The sequence below is a fragment of the Trachypithecus francoisi genome, unplaced genomic scaffold, assembly GCF_009764315.1.
Source record: "Trachypithecus francoisi isolate TF-2019V2 unplaced genomic scaffold, Tfra_2.0 Lachesis_group3, whole genome shotgun sequence".
Lineage (NCBI taxonomy): Eukaryota > Metazoa > Chordata > Mammalia > Primates > Cercopithecidae > Trachypithecus > Trachypithecus francoisi.
In genome coordinates this window covers 91982682-91998258 of record NW_022681468.1, presented here as the reverse complement: position 1 = coordinate 91998258, position 15577 = coordinate 91982682, and positions in this window count along the sequence as shown.

The following is a 15577-nucleotide window of genomic DNA, read 5'->3' as shown; positions in this document are numbered from 1 at the left end:
TCCCCTCTGCAGCCTTAGACCATGATCATCAGAGCCAGGAGTTGAAGCCACGACCATGTCTCACTCTCCTTTTTGCTCGTTCCCTTCTCCATCACTCTCACATTACAGGTGGTGAAGGGTGACTGTCTCCAAGCTCTCTTGTCATCTTGGCCTGGGGCCTGCACAGCTGGGTCACCCATCATCCAACAGTAAATCCACTTCCAACTGGCTTCCCCCTGGTGCAGCACAGTTACAGAAGCCTCTGAGCAGTGGTTCCAGAAATATTAATTATGTCTGAACAAGGCTGCTAAGCAGCTCGATTACAGGCTCCCTGGGTGAGGGATCTGTGGCCCAGCTGTGACAGCCATTTCCAGGTGACTATCATTTGTGAGGAAATGGCCATCCAGCTGATTTGTGGTGGATCCAAAAATGCTAATTAAGAGACGGACACCACTGTCAAGCAGCAGCTTGTGGCCTCCCTAGGAACTTGCAGCAGAAGGCTCTGAGAGCTGGAAATGTGCTTCTGTTGTGTGGCTTTTTGTTTTCGTTTCATATTCTGTATTTAGGAGAAACAAAGTACTTCTAGTAATTGCCTACGTTCCTTCTTCCTTTCTTTTCTTCCTTCCCCATTTCTCCCCTCCCTTCCTCCCTCTCCCCTCTCCTCCCCTTCCTTCTTTTCTTTCATGTTGTTTCAATCCATCTGCTGAAGATGGCACTCTGATAGCATTCCGGAAGCATCTGAAGTCTTGGGATTTCCTAGGAAGACAGAGAGCTATGTTGGGGCTTCTGTTGAAATCCTTTAGATTCAGAGTTCTACACATCTGGGTTCCAATCCATTTTCAAAAGTTGGTCACTCCTGGAGCTAGCATCATCTTCAAAAGCACACCCAATCATGCAGAGGAAGTTGATGGCAACATTTCCTTATATTATCTCTGTACTATCCAAAGGATGGAATCTAATCCCATTTCTGCCTTATCGAGACTGCAGTGGAACACTGGGGCCCTGGCTTCTCTCCTACAAGGGTTCAGCATCTTCCAGTGTCTGCTCCATTCCCACACTTGCCTTAGAAACTGGCTCCTCTTTTCCTCATTACAGTCATCAGCATGGGGCTTCTACTTCCCCAACACAAGTGCCTCTGCTGTCAGTCTGGCTTCGTGGTTAAAAGCACAGACTCTGGTGGCAACTTGCCTAGATTCCAATCGTGTTTCTTTCACATAATGGTTATATGACCTAGGGCAAAGGTTCTTAACGTCTGTAAGCCGCAGTTTGCTTACCTGCGAAAGAGGGGGATATTAACACTACCTACTTCCTAGGTAGTAGGGAAGTATAGAGATTATATTAGATAATCTCTATAAGGTACCCGGCATGTAGCAAGTGTTCTACAAAGATTGCCTATCAGTAGCAAGTGCCCATTTTTATCCAACTCAGGTGTCTCTGTGTCTCTTCTAATTCTTGACCGAGAAATATGATTGGCTCAACTTGTTCTCAGGATTGGCTCCTCTTGGGACAGTTGGGCACAGGGGCTTTGTGGGGTAATGAGAGAATTTGCAGGGTATGTTCTCTAACAAGACAGGGAGGGTTGTGGCAATGATGAACAGTTGGCAACAATATTATTATTTTTCTTGTTTTCTACTTATTTGACTTCATTATCCCTTGACTAGCTGCCTTGATTCTTTATTTACTTATTCATTCAATATATTCTGAAGAAGGACAGGCAAATAAAGGAACCCAAAGAAGACAGGAAACCAGGATTTACATTACTTGTTAGCCACCAGTACAGCTGCACTGGTTGTTATAATTTTGTATTATATTTTGTTTATTGGTACAATATACCTACTCTCTGAGCCCCATGAAATTTTTCTCTTGCTCCTACCACCCTGGTACCTCCAAGACCACCGGAGCTCCCCATGATCTAAATCCAAAGGACGCATGCCTGATAGAGCAGGGCCCTCTAAGATACTTCCCCAAAGCTATGGCCAGCATCTCACATGCCTGCTACAGCCTTTGCTGTAGCTCTCATTCTCCTTCCTTCCAATCCCTACCCATCCATTGGGTCCTGATTATCTGTTCTCTTCTGGTGATTGGAAACAAGTTGGGTGAGAGAGAGAGGAAGAAGTCCATGTGGTATTTTCAACGACCAGGACCAGCATGTTATATTGTCGTAAGAACAATGGGCTGCAAAGCGCCAATGCCTGATTACAGGCTCCTGATCCATTCTTTTTAATATGTGCAAGTGTCTATTTTCCTGCCTCCCTAGAAACAGTGAATATTATGGACCTTTAATATTTTTGGGCCATCTGGTGGACAAAAAGAAATGGGAGCTCACAGTTTCAAGTTGCATTTCCTGATTATTAATGAGATTAAACATTTAAAAAATATACATGTACAAGTTACTTATTTTCTAGATATTTTCTATTAATATCCTGTGATAATTTTTCTATGGAGTTGTCCCAAAGGGTTTATTAAAGCAAGAGAAGATAATAGGACAGGGTCAGTGTATGATACACAGAGAAGCAGAATGGGGACCCCCAGAAAAATGAGTTTTCTGGCATTGGAGATTGGCTACATTTTGATCACAAGGAACATGTAAGAGGAGAAATATACTGACAGGTGCTGTAGGTGCCGTAGCACTTTGAGATTCATGTGTTTGAAGGTTCTCCACAGGTAAGGCAGTTGAAAATATGGATCTGAGATTGGGAGAGAGGTTGAGATATAAAGCATAGGCAGGGGAAGCATCAGGTTAGAGACACTAGAGTTGTGGCCAAGGGTGACAACACAGGTTAGAAGAAAGGTTGTGGGTCAAGGATGTAATGTTAAGAAAGTTTTGGAAGTTCTTTTATGCCATCTAAGTTGCTTGAATTAAATTCTTGAAATTTGATACCAGATTTGAAACTGCATGACTACATTTTTCAGCACTGTATTGCTTCATGCAGCTTATTAATTCACAAATAATAGACTCCAGGCACTTTTGTGCTGAGGATAAAACTTTCAGAGCTTATAAAGCAGCTCTTAGATCAATAGAAGACTCCACTCTCTAGAACTATTTTTTTTTCCTCTCTCTCTCTAGCTCTTCCCTGGTAACTATTCTGATTATGCATTTAAATAAAAAAGATGGAAAAAAAGAATTCCCTGATACATTTAGCTGCCTTGAGGGATAGGAATATGCAGCAGGAAGTGTGATATGTAAAGTCTCTGTTCCTGTGTGGCCGCACGTGTGAAGGTATATGCAGCTGCCCTCTGCGGAGCCTTTGTACTGGGCTTCAAAGTCATGATGCTGGAGCTCAAAGGCCTGTGGGAGTGGTGGCATCTTCCTTCTTTTGACTGAAACTCAAGTGTGAAAGTGCTTTGATAGTTGAGTTGGTGTTTAAAAATGTTGGTTCTGGTAATGCACTCTTCTGAATGGATTTTCCATTTTATAGTCTCATATTCAGAATATAACTGGAAAATACTGCTTACATGAATATTAAAATGGAGAATTTGCTTTTGCTGAATCCTGAAGGCTGCTGAGGAAATGTTGAAATTGTCCACTAGGACTAGGCTGTGATAATATAAATAACTAACAGGTATTGAGCATCTACTTTTATACTAAGCGCTTTCTATGAATTACCTCCTGCAACCCACAAAGGCATCTGATGTAGCAGACACTCTTTTTATACCCGTTAAATGCACCAGAACATTGATGCTTGGATAAATTAGGTGTTACCCTGTGTTTATTAGCCACAGTAGTAGATAGCAGTCGACTGTGACTTGATAAGTACGTGTTGATAAGAACCAAAGACATGACAGGCCTGGTGAGTCATGCCTGTAATCCCAGCATTTTGGGAGGCTGAGGTGGGCAGATCACCTGAGGTTGGGAGTTCAAGACAGGCCTGACCAACATGGAGAAACCCTGTCTCTACTAGAAATACAAAATTAGCCAGGCGTGGTGGCGGGTGCCTATAATCCCAGCTACTTGGAAAGCTGTGGCAGGAGAATCGCTTGAACCCAGGAGGTGAGGTTGCGGTGAGCAGAGATCATGCCATTGTACTCTAGCCTGGGCAACAAGAGCAAGACTCCATCCATAAAAAAAAAAATAAAAAATAAATAAAAAAAGAAGCAAAGACATAAAACTTCCAAAAATAATAATGAAACAGAAGTGAAATGTCACAGGCAGGATGGGTAATGGTAACTTGATATAGACCCTGAAACCCATGAACTGGCTAGCAATGTCTGAGTTGCATTACTGTATCGAATATGGGCCATGGTTGCTTTTCCTCTTCTTTAAGAAGGCATTAGAAAGAAGATTGGTTGAGGGTTGGAAGTGGAAAAAAAGTCATTGTAAATTTAGAAAAAAAATTACATAATTTCCAACAATTCTCCACTTTTGTTACACAGCTCCAGTGGGAGCAAGTAATCATGATTTAAAACCAACATAGTTCTGTGTGTACAACACAATTCAAAAACTGTTGCATAAAGCTTGTGGAACTTCCCTGGAAAATCTACAGTAATTATATTTTACAGAGTATTTGTAAACTCTGGTAATTACCTAAACAAAGACAAGCAAAAGACACATGAGCTATATTATGATAGAAAAGCAGGTGTGCCATTGAAATAAGGAAACTATTTGGAAAGTGTTTTAACATCCTTAGACAAATTCTCTATGCAGAGACTCTGCCTCTACTTGGGGCAATATTTTAGTTCTAGTGTTTTTGCACAATTTTGCTAAACAAACTGAATTGCTAGAATGGATTTACAAGTTTTGTTTCCCCTGGGGTGAGCTGGAAAGAATTGGGGTCTAGAGTGGAAGGAGGCACATAAAAATAAAGAAAACAGAAAAAAAAAAAAGCCCTCTTCTTTTGTTCTCTTCCATGTTTGACTCAAAAAAGACTGAATCATGGAACAGCCATGAAAAACTGGCTGGATTTCATCTATATAGTCTGAGAATTTGTGCCTGTATTTTGGGTTGAAGGAGAGTCCACCAAATGTAGGGACCTAGGTTTCATTGGTGTCCTAACAGTTCTAGTTCATCCTTTCAGCGGTTATTTATTAAGACCTTATCACATGCCAATCCTGTGCAAGGGACTAGAGTTTGAATGACGGTGAGGAGGGAAGTATGAGGAGGTAGATGTGAAGAAATAAAGTGGAACCATAAAGAAAGGAGTCATTCATTCTACCTGGGGACATGGTGTCATGTAGGTGTTCATGAAATCACAGTACATACTGGAGAAAGGCAGGCTTTTTGTTTTGTTTTGTTGTTGTTGTTGTTTTTAACAGGTCCACATTTCTCAGGATCATGCAGATTTCCAGAAACTACTTTATGGCCTTTTTCTAAAATACTCTGAATAAAATTATTTTTTATTTGTATTCCCTGTAAGTTTCCTGCTTTTTGTTTTTTGTTTTTTCCCAGAATTTTCGGGCTACAGATTTCAAGGACTGGTGAATCAGTGTTCAAACCATGTTTTAAAACTCCCTTAGCCTTTTTTTCTTTTCTGCCTGAAGTTTCACTTGTTTATTTATTATTTATTTATCTTTAACTTAATTCCCTACTTTGCTCCGTTTTTTTCTCAGTTTTCTCTGAAATCCTTTTTCTGTTTCAGGATCCTGCTTAGGATACTGTTTATCCATCCTCTTTCCTTAGGCTTCTCCTGGCTGTGACAGTTTCTCAGACTTTATTTATTTTCTTGTAAATTGACAATCTAAAATGAGGGTGCACAGACCAGTGGAGTGGGTTAGTGAAAGCTGATTGAGGCCCATGTCTTTGTGCTTGCATTCTTCTCCCTGGTGCTTAGTATTCACACACAAGTCACAAAGCCAACATTTGCTACTTAGGATTTCTATTCTACTATCCCAGATAAATCTTTCCTATTCTTGTGAAAGACACTGTGATGGAGACCTCACAGGAATGTGTGGGGAGGAGGTTCAATTCAGAAATCGTCAGCAGACAGGTATATTCATTGATCTTCCACTATTCAGAAAACACCTACTTATGGGCAAAACCCCATGATGAGCACTGGAGTCACACAAGTGACCAAAACAGACTTATTTTTCTCTCATAAAGAAATATATGTTTTAATTATTTCTTCGTTGGTTTTGATTTGCTTGAGGTACAGGCAATTTCCTCGTCCTTTTCACAACACTTGTAATGCTTCCCAAGATGTTACAGTCCATTCTTTAGATCACAGCAATAAAACATACACTCTCAACAACTTGCTGATACCTAGGCCCCATTAAGGAAGCTTCTACAAGTTCTATTATGCACTCGACTTGACTAGAAGCTTGCTGCCCAAAGTTTTGGGCAGAGCAAAAATAGAAGAAAAATCAAAACGAAAAAAAGGAAAAGTTGGTCTCATGACCTCTTGGTCAAATTTGGAGTTGAAGTATTCAGGTGTTTGGACTTTCCTACCTGGAGGCAGGTGGGTGCGTTGTGCCATCAGCCCCCTTGCTCTTCCTGGTTTTATTAGTTCACTGACTTACAAGACAAAGCAACGAAGGAAAAAAAATGGATCCAAATTCTCAAATTCCACTTCTAAAACTCTCTTGCTATGACCTCAGGCAAGTTATTTTTGGACTTAACATTCCTCATTTTTTAAAAAAAAAAAAACAAAAATTGATTTGGTGATTAAACTTTTGGAGTCACAGATGGCTTTAGGACTCTTGTGAAAGGTAACGGCCCATACTGCCTAGGAAAATGAACAAAGTTCACACTCACATACACACACACACACATAACTTTGCACACAATTGCAAATAATTCATGGAGTTTCTAAAGCTATTCATAGGCCACCTGGTTAGAGGGTCTTTAAAATTTAGCACTGCCTGGGATATTCACCATTTTTGCATTTAAAATTATTTTTATGTTTTTATTCTGGATCTGAAATTGTGTCTCAAATTGTGAAAATCTGATTTTCTTGGTAATAGTAAAAATGATTTACTGTAGTTAGAAATACTTTCTAACAGAGGAGTGTATCTCTACAATGTTTTGATCAATGATAAAAATCGCTGATGTAAATTTTAGTCTTTTTAAAAGATAGCATCAGAGTGAAAGATATTGGACTGAACATGTTCATACATTTGTATTAACAAGTCACATTACCATACAGTCCACAAAGAGAACAACTGCATTAAGGATTTAAAGAGTAATACAATGATGTGTGCTTGGGATGGAGAAAGAATGGGTGTTTCCCAGAATAAGAAGGAAAAAGCCTGAAAAGGCTGATGCCATGTATTGGATGATACTAAAACAGAATTTTCAAAAGTGTGTTCAATGAAATATCAGACCCTAGAGACAGTGAGGGAAAAAAGGTTTCCTGGTGAAATAAGTTTTTTTTTTTTTTTTTTTTTTTTTTTTTTTTTAAGACGGAGTCTCGCTCTGTCGCCCAGGCTGGAGTGCAGTGGCCGGATCTCAGCTCACTGCAAGCTCCGCCTCCCGGGTTCCCGCCATTCTCCTGCCTCAGCCTCCCAAGTAGCTGGGACTACAGGCGCCCGCCAACGCGCCCGGCTAGTTTTTTGTATTTTTTTTTTAGTAGAGACGGGGTTTCACCGTATTAGCCAGGATGGTCTCGATCTCCTGACCTCGTGATCCGCCCGTCTCGGCCTCCCAAAGTGCTGGGATTACAGGCTTGAGCCACCGCGCCCGGCCTGGTGAAATAAGTTTAAGAAGTATTGCAAATACACACTGATAGAACACATTTCAGCATACTAAAGACTCTGAGAAGTTGTATAACAGAGGAAAAACTATTAATTCTGTTTAGCTTCCATTTTCCAAATTTATTTGACAATGGAATAAATTTGTATCCCCTGTATCAGCTATTAAAACTAGTTTTGCTGAACACGCTTTTCAGAAACACACATTATGCGATGTCCTGGGGAATAAAAAAAAGTTAAGAATTAACTTCTAAAACAAAAGAAATGACAAATTGAGAGAGCATCTGCCTGGGAAACAAGTTGAACAACTGTATATGGTATGTGTGAAAAAATGGACAACTCTTTCCAGCTAGTGTAGAGGTAATTGAAGGTAAGATGAACTAACATTCTACTAGGGGTATAAACAAAAGGCAGACTAGGACTTAGATGTAGGATATGTTCCTTACAAAATCACACAGTAGTTCTGAAATGGTATTTTCCCTGCTGATGACCTTGGAATGTGAAGAGATTTCTCAATCTTTTAAGATTCATGAAGTTTTCATCATCTCTTTATTTACATCATATGCAACAAGCAAGCTTCAGACTTGCAGTGATTCGGAACCTAGAGTAGTGGAAGATGCATTGTGAGATGGGGGATGCATTGTTGTTACCTTGTCCATCTCCAGAAATCTTTAAACAGTGAGGCCATCTCAGAGCTCCTCTACCTCATATTCCAAGAAAGGTCAAAGGGATTTTTTTTCTTCTAGGTTCACAATGCTTAATGAGGAGGAGAATAACACAAAGAAATCCTACAAGGAAAACACTCAGTAAATGAGGAACACCAACCACATAGTGAGGGAGTTCCAAAATTATTAAGGTCTAGTTGCTCAATTAGGAAGGTCAGGTTTATTTGTGTCAGTTTCAACTATGATATTGTTGAGAGGATGGAGGTTGGGATAAATAAGACCCTCACAATCTCAAAAGAGATTGGACCCAAGGAGTGGGTAGAAGCTAACAGAATTTTCAATGAGCCATCTCATGTGCTGAAGATTGGAATTGGTGTGAAAGGGCCAGGCTGTACAATAGTAGCAGAAGTGAACCGCAGGGTGTGTTTGATACTTTATATAAAACACACAATTCATTCAACAAGTTTGGGATGGTGTGTGGGATGAATGGATGCTGTGTTGAAACCTTGATTTGGGTTTCCTACAAGGGCACAGATGAAAATGTTTACTGTACAACCCTAAGGGCATCATCTATAATCTGCCCACTGTACAAGGTGAGCCTAGTACTGACATGGTCATAACAACATTCTGGAATGGAATGGGAAGAATGAAAGATGAGTCACTTCCTTCCTCCTCTCATGGCTCTCATCTGGCCATGAAAAGGACTGAGTAACAGGCATGAAGTAATTTCCAGAATTCTATAGTATATCAAATTATTTTAATAGCCTGCTTTAGGAGAGATCCAGCTTTTAATCGCTCACTATACTTTAGCATTATTGATTACATTAGTGTTGGAAATTCGGTCTCAATAGCATGGCATTGGTGAAATAATATTTAACAAATGTCCTTACTGGAAATCAGAATGCTAAAAAAAAAAAAAAAAAGAGCCTCTATCTCAGAGAACTCTAGTATTAATTATGTTTTGGATAAAAGGTATATATTCAGAAAAGAAATCATCAGAAAATTATAAAATTCCCATCTTGATTGACAAAAGTTTTATGTAGTATACACTTTATCTGAGAAGCTCTTGCTTAGAGCAAAACTGGAAGTCTTTGAGAAGCATTTAAAAGACAACTCGATTTGAGTCCCGTTCTGTCTCTTTTCCCAGATTGATACATGTGGCCTCCTACATTTAAAATGAAAAGTCCTCAGACAATCCTAATCACATTGTCAGTCAGATAGTCATCTCCTGAAAGGGGCTCCTTCACCTTTAAGGATGCATGTACAATAGTGATATGTAAGCAGCTCAAAGACTCAATACCCCTTTTTTCTGCAAAGCAAGGCTAGGTTAGGAAAAAATCAATATGTTGGAAGTAAAGGTCAGACGAGGAAAAGTGACATGAAACAGAACTAAGGGAACAATATCCTTCATGAAGACTGTTTGAAGTTTCCTTTACCCTTGTGCTAGCTTCAGTGCAAATATATTTTATCCTAGAATAGAAGGCTGTATTCTTGAGGAAAAGTCATATTTTAAATATTTATCTATTCGGCAGCGTCCTTATTGCATATTATCCTTGTCCTATTGACTAATACTCAAAAAGAATAGCACACAGTTTAAAGTGCACATTGCATGTGAATTGGAATTGCCAGATTTTTTTTTTTCTTATAAGCAATGGGATTCGAACACACATATGCATTTGGCTACCTTTTTGAACAGTTCTCAATTTACTTTTTCAAGTGGGCCAGATGTACTACTATAGCCCTTAAAAGGGTCAGGACCATCTCCTTATTTCCCCACTCTCTATACTTATTGCTTGGGTATAGCTTTAAAGTAGCCCATGAACCCTTTTCACTCTTGCAACACATTTACCCACAATTAACAATCAAGCCGTCTTCCCTGCATTCAGGAGTCCATTCTCCCGGGCCTCATTTTCCCTGCCTCTCTCTTGATCTACCATTGTGCAGAGAGCTGTTTGTGCCATCTCAATCTGCCCCCCTCACCAGCCGCACAAGGATTGGGGGGGGGAAGAAAGCGCCCGGCATTCAGATGCTGAATAGCAAATTGCTCTTGAGTGTCCTTGCTTCCCCCGGCTCTCCCCCTTCCTCAGGAAGGACAAGGGGGGAGCTGAAAGCAACCATACATTTTGTTCAGTGCTCTTGAAAACAAGCGTTTCACACCTGAAGCCTTTCACAGCAGCCTAGAAGCACCCCTTCAAACCACTTAATTGCCAATTGCTTCAGAGCTCCTTGTAAAAGTCCATTATGTCAGCCAGCTCCATGGCGGAGACAAAGTATGCGAAATGAAAGAGTCCTCCTTCTTCCAGGGCCAATGCGGCATTAAATATCCCCAGATCACTGGTTTTCTTGTTGTTAACAGGCCATGATTGGCTCCCGTTGGAGGTATGCACGGAAACCTTCTAGTATTATTTGAAAATGAAAATGCAATTTTCCTTGTGTTCTTTGTCAAAATAAGATACAAATAAAAAGATACCAGAGATATCCAAGAAACTGATCTTCACACACTGGTTTGCTGTGCTGGGAGTTGGGGTGGGGGATGGGATGGGATGGGGTGAGATGAAACCTACAATAGTGCACCTATCAAAATGGAGTCGCCTTCTGCTTTTCTCATTAGGTTGAAAAATTAAAGTGTGTGCAAATTCTCAAAGTTAAGAGGCTCTATCCTTGAAGTCCAAAGAAACTCACAATAAGATATTCCACAAGGAAAGAATGCTGGCCCTGAACACAATGAAACTGAATGTTTATTCACTGGAGAATTGTTTCAAAGTTGCAGCTGTGGAAATTGATTTTAAAATGACTTGGCTTATTTGGAAGCCTGTCCTGGTCCTCTCCCCCCATTCTTTACTACAATTAACAACAACACAATCAATTTGATGAAGAACCACACCTGGCAGGCATCTGAGTATTAAGTGAAATATTTTTAGAGAATATATTTCTTGTAAGCAAAGCTGCTTCTTAACTACTAGGCAAACGGGGCTGGCCAGGTGAGGGAGACACATTAATAAAATATGATCCGGTCAAAGAGCCATCAAGTCCAATGGTACACGAGTGGGGTTGATCTGTCAGGATATATTAGTTCAAGGTAGTTCTTATTAATAAACATCCTGGGTTACTGGACTCCCACTTTTGTTCTCCCGGCACTTTGAAAGCCGTGGGCCTGATACAGGAAGAGTCTGAATAATCTGTGTGCACAGCTTCCAGTTTTCAGGTTCGCCTGTGTTTCTCTGCTTTGAAAGTATTGCCATTTTCTCTGATACTTTTGAATTAAGGCCACTTGTAGAATTCAGTTTTCCTTCCTGTAAATAGCACACTGGGGTAAGAGAGGAGGAAGAGGAAATGTATCTGTATTCTAATGAAATGGGTAAAAGCTGACTTTTACTTTTAGCCCAAACACTCAAATGTGGCCGATGTGAAGACTGCCTTCCTCATCTGTGTCGACATGAGGATTGCCTTCCTCATCTGTGTAAAAGTCCTTTGCTACTGAGTGACTGTCCCTGGACATCATGATGATTTTGTTTTCCTTATTGGTCCCTACCTCTTTGTGGGGATCACCCTTCCATAGCCACCGGTGGCTGTTTTTCAGACCATTTGGAACAAACTTTGCCTTTGTGGACTTCTGGGGCTACATCACCAGGCTTTCTACCCTGGCTGTCATGATAAGCCTTTAATTATGCCAGCCCTGCCCTGCAATGTATAGTAACTCTGGCATTGTTATGCAGTTTTTATTTGTTTATAAAATGCTGTTTGATGTTTTAAAGTGTACTCCCCACTTCCTTTGAGAGTGTGATTATCTTATCACACCCCCATAATGAGTGCTTGGAGTGAATTTCCCTTCCCCTTGGGAATGTCACCTTATCAGACATCCCCATATGTGAGCTACTGACCTCAACTAGTGGATTTCAAAACACATACACATTTAAGAGTTTGACAGGCCCTTGGGGAGATTAGTTCGTGGCAGGGCTATACTCTGTGGGCCAGTCACTTCTCAGAACACCCAGAACTCAGGCTGTGGCAGACCTAGGGACCCCGCAGCCTCGTCTACCAGCACCGGCACTGATCTCTGGCATGAAGACTTTAGGGATCCCAGCTGTGGTGGTCAAGCCAGCTTCTCCAGAGAACCACTCCTATAAAGGTACACCTCAATCTTTAATTAGAATTCACTTTCCACAGAGGCCTGTGGCCTTCCTAATTGAGCAACTAGACCTTAATAATTTTGGAACTCCCTCACTATGTGGTTGGTGTTCCTCATTTACTGAGTGTTTTCCTTGTAGGATTTCTTTGTGTTATTCTCCTCCTCATTAAGCATTGTGAACCTAGAAGAAAAATCCCTTTTTTTGGCAATAAGCTGCACGATTCATGAAGTTTTCATCATCTCTTTATTTACATCATATGCAACAAGCAAGCTTCAGACTTGCAGTGATTCAGAACCTAGAGTAGCGAAAGATGCATTGTGAGATGGGGGATGCATTGTTGTTACCTTGTCCATCTCCAGAAATCTTTAAACAGTGAGGCCATCTCAGAGCTCCTCTACCTCATATTCCAAGAAAGGTCCCTCCACTATTATATTTTACCAAGGGTCAAAATGAGATCTATTCTCCAGTAAGCATTTGACCTGTGAGAGGTCAGAATGATTTTTCACCTAAGCTGTTTCTTTGCTTGTCTTTCTCTCTTCCCCTTGGCTTCTTCATGCATGCTTGCTTGGGTCCCTTCTTTTGTCTTTCTATCACTGATCATGCTGTTCTGCAGTAAAGTTTCAGATGGAGTATTCTATTAGCCATTCAGCAGGTCAACGTACGTTGTAAGATGTATGATGCATTTTCATTAGACCTTGTGAAAATTTAAATGCCAATGTGAACATTTTTGTGCATTGAAGTAGTGAATAAGAGGAAAGTAACATACTGCTCATTTTCCTTCCTCACCAAAAGCCCATGAAATAGAAGAGTGTGGACAATGAATACTGGAATAGAAAACTAGTAGATGCAGTTTTGTCGAAATTTCCATCTTAGCAGAGAACATTTCAGGAGAGTCCCTACCTATATAGCAAAGGTCAGCAAACTATGTCTAGAAGATTAAATTGTCCTGCCTTCTACCTGTTTTTGTAAATAAAATGCTATAGGAATGCAGCCAGACCTTTATGCCTTGTCTATGACTGAATTCACCGAAAACTGAGTAGTTGCAACAGAGACCACATGGCCTGAAAATTCTAAAATATGCACTATCTAGCTTTTTAACAGAAAATTTTTGCCAACCCTTAGAATGTAGAAAAAGAACTATTGAAGCCTCCTACAATACTTTTTTTGCATAGGAGTAAATGAAATATTTGGAAATGACTAAATTAGATATACTCTTGTTAGGAGTCTGGTCTTTCCATGCGTGGAGTAAAACACCAAGATAAACCATATAAGTGTATGTATGTATGTTTCATTTTATTTAATTAAGGACCATTTGCATGATCCATATTTCTTGGTAAATTGTGATCCTGAAACACAAGGACACCATGCTATCTGTAACCTGACTCTGATCACGTCTGTCAAACGCTTGCCACTCATGTATCTGTCAAATAGGCATCCTTTGAATGAATGTTCTCTGTGAAGAAAAATCATATTATAAACCTCCAATTCTTTAGGTCCAGCTCATTGGAAATGGAGATCACGAAGCAGTGCGATATCTACTTGGTAGTATTTTCAGTGTGGACCCATTAAATCCCTCTACTTCTGGACACTGAACAGGGATTTTGATTTCCTAGTGAACAACTGCCTGCTTTTCAATGCCTTTGTTTCATCCTTTTGTCTTATCTTTATTTTACTAACTCCAACTTTCTGGCATTTTTTAAAAGAAGTTAACAATTTTTCTTAAGGAATAGGTTTTGTATAATTACTTTAGCAGCCAAAGCATCTTTCATTATTTTAGAAACAATCCATTTCTCATAATAAAGCTCTGCTTCCTCTTAGTCAACATATTCAATATAGCAGCTGCTTTCCCTGCTATCCCTTGGCACAAGCGTGCCAACCTTCTTTGCCACTTACCTGGCAACATTTGTTGACACAAATAGAGGCAGATTTAACCAAAGTCTTGCCAAAACCTCCCTGGTGCCAGATTTGTAATCATGCGTTATTTGGGGGGCTACTCCAGCTGTTTCTGAAGGGAAAGAATAAAGGAGTTTTCTTTCTTTTTGAAAAGCAACTCTCCATTGGCAGAAAGAAGATGGCTGAGTGAACTCCCACTTGCTGAATGGCATCCACACCTCTGGGAAATTTTCAACCAAGGAAGCTTAAATTGGCCAAAATTCTTTGAAGCTATGTCTGCAGTCCAAGAATATTTACTTAAGTATGTCTAGATTACAACATGCTTTCACACAATGTAGGGTTTGATGGACATATGGAATTTTAGTTAGTGGAAAGAAGTGGTCCTAATATTTTTGAGTGTTCATTTTGAGCCCACTCTCTATATGTGTCATCTTATTTAATACTCATCCATATATGTTATTTATTTGCTGCTCATGATTGCCCTGGTAGGAAACCACCCTATAGGAAGTTTACAGATGAGGAAACTGAGGCATACAGAGGCCAATCACGTTTATAGAGTTAGAAGGAGGCCGACTTTCTTCCCACTCCCTCAACCTGCTATACTCTTCTCATTAGGATCCCAAAAAAATTGTGAGTGGGAGTAAACTGGGTGAAAGTGTGCAACTCCAACAAGCTTCTGCCTCCACATAAGCAACATTTTAGATGAGATACTCTCTCCCAAAGAAATTGTAAGTAATAGCAACCTAGGTGCAAGTGTACAGCAAAATTCTCTGGTTTGCTCATTTGGTGATATGTAGACTTACCAAACATTGTAAGTCTACATATCACCAAAAGAGCAAACCAGAGTGTGAAGCCTAGGAATGATTTCAGGCCCATCCTTCCCACTTTAGTTGACATTCAGAGAGATCTTTGACCATATGGTTAAGCCTTCATCTCACATCTCTCTCTCCTACTCCATCTCATTGTATACAACTTAAACTGAACCTCATCCCTGGATCACTGACTGCCATCACCTTCTATGGGCCTCCTTGCTCCAGCCTGGGCATCTGGAAATTCATTGCCTGTACTGTAATAGGAATGATGTGTCTAAAGATATTCTGATTACATTCTCTCCTCTTGAAAGTTATTTGAGGGCTCTCATTGACCAAGCTCTTCTTAACCCAACACACAAGGTCCTTTACAATCTGAATCCACTTCCTTGGGCTAGTTGTCTTCTTATCTGTCTCCTGTGCTAGACAGCAAGACAGCAAAGGCTGCAGCCAGGCATTCTCAGCACCTGGGCTGGTG